The sequence below is a fragment of the Punica granatum genome, chromosome 3, assembly GCF_007655135.1.
Source record: "Punica granatum isolate Tunisia-2019 chromosome 3, ASM765513v2, whole genome shotgun sequence".
Taxonomy (NCBI): Eukaryota; Viridiplantae; Streptophyta; class Magnoliopsida; order Myrtales; family Lythraceae; genus Punica; species Punica granatum.
The window spans coordinates 29391021-29398256 of record NC_045129.1 but is presented as its reverse complement, the minus strand read 5'-3'; positions in this window follow the sequence as shown (position 1 = coordinate 29398256).

Here is a 7236-nt window from a genome sequence, read left to right as displayed (position 1 = left end):
GGTTTAATGAGTCCGGCAATTCAAATATACAATAACTGGTCTTATGGATTGTGAGGGCTCCAGAGGTTGTTCTAGCCAAGCCAAGGCCATTTTCTATCAATTCTCTTGCTCCAGAAGCGTGGTACTACTAGGAAGAATTCGGCCTCATTTGTTTTGAAGGTTTAGATGCATTCGAAAGGCCAATCGGATTTACGAACATGAGAAAGCTTGATATGTATCAAGGAACCTTCAACCCCATTATTCCTATGTCTCGGCCCACGTTGCAGCAATGACTATCATCGAGGAGATAGAATGAATACGCTGACTCACGGTGATGAGATGGTGGCCACAGCCACTGCTATCATTCAACGTCTCTTGACCTTTTATGTGGAAGAAGCATGAGCGGTAAAAATTATGAAGAACTAACTTGAGTTGAAATGGGGAGACTTGTAAGAAGCAACCGGGAAACTAGATGACTTGAAGGCTGAGGTGCAAAACCTTTGGAAGAGATGAATCTCGACGCGGAAGATGACCCCGAGATCGACATATGTAGGTCAACTCCTTGATGATGATTATAAGCAACGCGTTTTGCACGAGTTTAAGGATTACTTTGCATGGGAGAATTCGGAGATGCCAGGGTTGAGCCGTGACCATGTCGAGATCGGCCTCCCATTAAACCTCGGTACTAGCCTTTCAAGCAACATCGAAGCGGATACGGAACAACTGGATTCGGAGATTAGGCTGAATCACGGCCTAGATAATGCTACCAACTAAGGTTGTCCTCACTGCCATGGGATCACAGGCGCTATACATGCTCAGTAAGGTGACGATCGAGAGCAAGGTGGCCCATCGTCAACATCTCGGCCAATTTTTCCAGATATACGCAGTTTCGCGAGAAAATTCATATTTTTTTCTACAGAAATCAGATTAAGATGATTTAAGATGCTACGTAAAGCTAAGATAAGATCTCAAGATATATTTTTTTTTCAACCTTGGACCAGTTCAGAACGGAAGATGCTCAAAATTGAGGTTGAAGTGGAGCTGAAACGGAGAATATAGAATTGCAAGTTTTGACAACAAAAGTTCAGCTCATTGCCTTTGCTCATCTAGTTAAAGAAAGCAACAGCTATCCAGCTGTAAGGTGCATTCTGTCCTCCTCTTTTTTTTATTCATCCTGAGCTCATGCGGCAAGTTCATAAATATACATGTCAAGTCCTGCTCAATGTTGTTTCGCGCGACTAGACATGTCGGGGGATTGTTTTTACCTATTTTTCGTAATTCATGAAGTTTGTTGAGTCATGACATGTAATCAGTAATTCCGATGATAATCTCGAGTTTGTGGACAATTGGAATCGAGCTGAAAGAGCGGGCAGTAATTTTTCTTACACAGGTCGAATCAATTGGAAGCCAAAGTAGGAGAGACGCCCAAGAATGTACAAGTTTGGCCTATCGAGAAAGAGTCCAACATGCAACCCAATATGAAGATATATATATTTATATACATATATGCATGTGTATGGGCGTGCATATTTAACAAAGAGACGGTGGAGATGTAATTGGCAGCCAAATTTAGGCCATGTTTGGTTCGCAGGAAAACCCAATTCATTCCATGTGTATTCCATACAAAATCCGCATTTTGAAGTTTTGTTCGCAGGTCATGCGGAATACCTATTCTAGATGGGATCACAATCCAGCTTTCATATGGAATTTGGAAGCCTCCCTTGAAGATCCGAAATAGGCTAGGGACATTCGGAAAAGAGTGTGAAAATACTAAAATACCCTCACGTTTGTTCATTAATTTCAAACTCATGCCATCATTCTATCTCTCTGCAAATCCAACCATGAGGCCAGAGCAACCCAGAAGAGCTCGAGCCCTCCTCCGACTACGATTCTTCCCTTGAAGCTCGGTGCCTCAACGACTCGACTCCGCCATTCCACTCGGTGACTCCACTCCGCGAGTCGAAGCTCGCTCGTCAACCCATTGCCCGCTTGAAGACACTGATCCCCTTGCTCTGCTGAGGTAATGTACTCGGTTTCTACCCTAGGAATCCGTTGTAATTAGGCTTCTCCCGCTGCTTATCAAGTCCAAGCTTTCAATTTTGATTCTAGGGTAGTCGATTATCAAGTTAGGGTTTTCAATTTCAAGTTCAGGCAAGTGATTTTCAGGTTAGGATTTTCAAATTTTAGGTAGGTTTTGTCGTTTTGGGATGGGGTTTTCGAAGCTCTTCGGTTTTGATTCTTCTAAGGGGCTGATTTAGGGAATCAAATTTCGGTTTTCATCTACCCCAAAAGATTGCACTGACTACTAAGGTGTTTGCTGATTAAACTGAGGTGTTTGCTGATTTAACTGGGGATGTGTTTGCTGAGTAAACTGAGGTGTTTATATGTGTTTGCTGATTCGACTGGGGATATGTATTTGCTGATTCAACTGAGGTGTTTGCTGATAGAACTGATGATATGTGTTTGCTGATTCAACGGGGATATGTGAGGTGTTTGCTGATTATGTTGTAGTGTTATCTCACATAGTTAATTTGAAAATACATGGGTTGTGACTGAGGCACTTCTTGTATGGGTTAACAGTTACTTTAACCTTTGGCCTACAGTAGTTCTTGCTTGATAATGCAAAGAAAATCGACTACTTCACTATAATATATTTTAAATCCATTTTGCAGTTATGGATCGCTTGAGTTTGCTGAGTAAGAGCAAGAAGAGGAAAGTCATTGCTCTAACTTTCTGTATTCAAATGTGTACTATAATAAGAAGTTTGGTGGGAATATTATTAGAATTAGCTGCTCTATATGATCCTAAGCCAAGCATTAGGTCGTACGAGTTAAACTATTATGGCAGGAGGGATCATATTAGGAGGCTTGTGTATGCGGATGATGTGACTTGTACTGAACAACTAAGGATGGATAGGAATGCATTTATCAAATTGTGTCATATACTTCAAGAAATTAGGGGTCTTAAAAATACAAGAAATATGCATGTTGATGAGTAAGTGGCAATGTTTTTATATCTTTTGGCTCATCATTTTAAGAATCGAGTCATTAAACATCAGTTTGGTAGATCGGGTGAAACTGTAAGCCGATATTTTCACAATGTTCTCAAAGCAACTTTACGTCTACAAGCTCATTTGTATAAGAAGCTCTAACCAATTGCTACTAATTCAGAGGACCAACGTTGGAAGTAGTTTAAGGTACCTAAACAAATGCCAAATTTTGTCAATTTAGGGAGCTAATATGGTGATAACATTACATTTTGGTTCAATGTAGAATTGTTTGGGTGCTCTAGACGGGACGTATATCAAAATCAGAGTGCTCGAGGTTGATAGACCTAGATACAGAACCCGTAAAGGTGACATAGCAACCAATGTGTTAGGAGTTTGTACTCCATATATGCAATTCACATATGTTCTTCCTAGATGGGAGGGTTCTGCAGTTGATGAGAGAGTATTACGATATGCTCTTTCTAGGGAACATGAACTTAGGGTGCCAACTGGTGAATATAATAATTTTTTGGCATTCACAATATTAAAAGGTAAGTTTAATAACATACAAAGTAATATAGGTCTTTTTTGCCCTCTTTTTGAATATAGGTTGTTATTATCTCGTTGATGCTGGTTATACAAATTGTGAGGGATTTTTGGCACCCTTTAAAGGTCAAAGGTATCACCTCAATGAGTGGCGTCAAGGACATCGACCGAGAAATGATGATGAGCTTTTCAATTTGAGACATGCATCAGCTCGTGATTGTATTGAAAGGTGTTTCGGTTTGCTTAAGATTCGATGGACTATTCTTAAGAGTCCGTCATTTTATCCTGTTAGGGTGCAGAATATAATTATAATTGCTTGTTGTCTACTGCATAATTTTATTATGCCAGAAATGGTTTTTGATCCTATGGAAGACCAATTGAATGAAACGGTTGGTGACAACCCTAATGAGGATGTTGATCATATTTCTAAGATTCAAACATCAAATGTGTGGAGCAATTGGAGGAAACAGTTGGCAATTGAGATGTTTAATGAGTGGAACTCATCAACTACGTAGTTATATGTTGTGTTTGAGAATTGTAATGCAAACTTTGAGGAGTTGTTTTTTTTCATTTGTTTGGTATTGTGTGTTGTATTCTCATTGCTTTCTGAAGACAATGTCATGAATCTATTGTAATGCACATGCGTATGAATTTTTGAAAGTCTTATTTCCCATTTCATATGAACATATATATCTTTTTGGCATATATTCAGTTAAATACAGGTCCTTATTATTATTTATTAAGCCAAATAACAATTTATATCATGTATGTGCTCTTGGTATAGAAAATGGAAGGCGGTTATGCTTATGTTAATTCCCAAGTGAGCAAGAGTGGCAAAAGGAAATGGACTATGGCTGAGGATGCAATCCTTATATCTTGTATGATTGACCTACGGAATATGGGCACCCACAATGCCGACATAGGGTTCAAGTCTGGCTACTTGTCAGAACTTGAGAAAATGCTATTGGAAAAGCTCTCGAATTGTGGTATCAAGGCGAGACCTCACATTGAATCTCTACTGAAGACACTGAAGAAGGAATGTGCTATTGTGTATGATATGATGCTTAATACATCAGGCTTTGGATGGGATTCAATACGGAAGATGGTCACAGCGGAAGACGATGTTTGGGAGGCTTATGTTGCGGTAATAACTACTTTATCTATTTATTTCGATACCGTATATTATGTTTATATATAATGTTACTAACACTCTATTCTTTCTGTTTTTAGACTCACAAAGAAGCCGCTCCATTTAGACTGAAAAGCTTTCCCCATTTCGAATAATTATCTATGATATATGCGAAGGATCGAGCTACTGGAAAGGATGCTCAAGCTGTTGAAGATATTCTGCAAGAGCTTGAGATTGAAGATTTGACTGGAGCAGCCGAAGAAGCGGAAGTGAATCCTTCATATCCAAATGAATATGCCAATGCGAATACCCCTACATCAGGAAACGTTTCGCGTGCTCATCTGCCACTTACAGAGGTCCCGGGAAGTGCTTCTTCTGGAAAAAAAGAGGAAAAAGAATGAAGTTGACTTCTCCACAATTTCTCAGGCCGTGCATACAATGGCAGCTGACATGAAAGAGGCTTACATGATGCTCTCAAAGAGTGTTCACTCAGACATCGTTCAAGAGAAGTTCCTTGAACTTCTGGGAGCTCTTCATAGTGTTGATGACTTCAGCACAAGATCGCATGGCTATTCAAAAGTTCGGAAACCATCCGAATTATAACATATTTTTCTTTGGTACCGACCTAGAAGACCACTTGGAAATGGTTCGACATTTCCTTGCAAATCACTAAAGCAGGACAACAAGGTAAATTTCTTCGTTGAGTTTTTTGGGATCTTGTTGTTAGGGTAAAAATAAAATTGTGCTAATGCTGAAATAGTAGTTTCGTTCTTTTGTGCAATAATAATGGCTGTGAAGGTGACTTGGCATTTATATTTTGGCAACTATTTGTTGAGTGTTGTTTTGGTATTTATATTTTCACAGCTATCTTTTTGAGTGGGGTCATCCGTCCCAGCTTGAAGTAATCTTTTCTAGGTGAAAGGGTGTGCCGGCAAGTTATCTTTTTGAGCAAGTATGCCTGCAAGCAAAGGGTTCCCCCATCAAACAGCATGGGAGGTTGATATGTAGCTATATCGTGTTTGGATGTATTAAGATGTTTGTGTGTATGTTTTCCTCATTCTATTGTTCAATATGTACTGCGTATATCCCTTTGTTTTGGGATGAATGTTGTACTGTATATGTTAATTGTCAAGCAAAGTGTAACATTCCTCATCTTTGTTCTTATCACATTCTGCCTTGAGCATGTGATTACGAAATTCGTTGGTCCAGGGAGCGAAACTTGTGTTGGTTTAATGGTGTTCTTCTCCGGAAAATCTACAAAATTCAAACAAAGTAACTTTGATCGATAATCGTTTTATTTTTCAATTCTTAACGTGGAAATAGAGTTACAAATAAATTCTCATCAAGTAATTGTGAAAAATGGATTTAAAAAAAGATTAGCATGTGAAAAACTACAATATTGAAGATTTTAAATCCGAATGGGATTAGTCTCAGTCCCCGGAAAAATAAAATTATTGTAAAAAGACAATTATAGTAAGGAATACAAAATCCTAAGAAAAACATGGCTATTCTTTGTTAATTGTTTAATTAATAATTAAATTATAATGTACGGTAATTTTTTTATTGTAAGAAAATATGTTTTTATTAAGAAACTTTTCTATTAATTCTTTAGATAATTATGCTTATTAAATTAATAAAATAATTAATTTTATTAATAAGCATAATTTTTAGTAATTTAATTAAAAATTAATTTTTTTATAATTTATTTAATAATTGAAATATTTTTATTAAATGTCTATTCATTGTTAATTATTTAATTAGTAATTAAATTATAATGTACAATAATTTTTATTTGTAAGACTAAGAGAACATGTTTTTATTAAAATACATTTTTTATTAATTCTTTAGATAATTATGCTTGTTAAATTATTAAAATAATTAATTTTATTAATAATCATATTTTTTAGTAATTTAATTAAAATAATTAATTTTTGAAAATTATTTACTTTTAAATTACTTAAAATGTTTATTTTTTTATTAATTATAAAAATTGCCATTAAAGTTATCTATTTATCTTATAAAACTCATTAGATTTAGCATGAAGGGTATTTCTATCTTTTCACTATATTTATGTTCTTTACATTCCTTATTCAAGTCAATCAAACATCAGAATTATATTTCTTAGTTTTCCTATTTCCTCTAACCAAACAAAAAAATTTCATCAGAATTTTTATTTTATTCACTGTCTATTCTATTCCCTATCTATTCAATTCCAACGAACCAAACGTAGCCTTAGTTTTTATGGAGTACGCAAGCGATATTCTCGTGATATTTTTACGTTATCTTTGATTTTAGGAAGTTGAATAAGTCGGATATTGATATTCTTCCAATTTTATTTGATGCTTTACATTTGGTAATTTGGGTAGTTTAGATGGGTATTTTCTATATGATTTTATCTCGATATCTCATAATTATAAGCAAATCCAATTACAAGAGATTTTGTAGAGTTTCATGTAACGCCTATAAATAAGTGCGTCGAAATTCGTTGTACGGGTCTCGACCAACAAATCAATCGTACAATTTACTTGTCTTTTCTTTTTCGGCACTTTACTTTTACCAATCCTTTATTTTTCTTGCACTTTTACCTTCCAAGCAC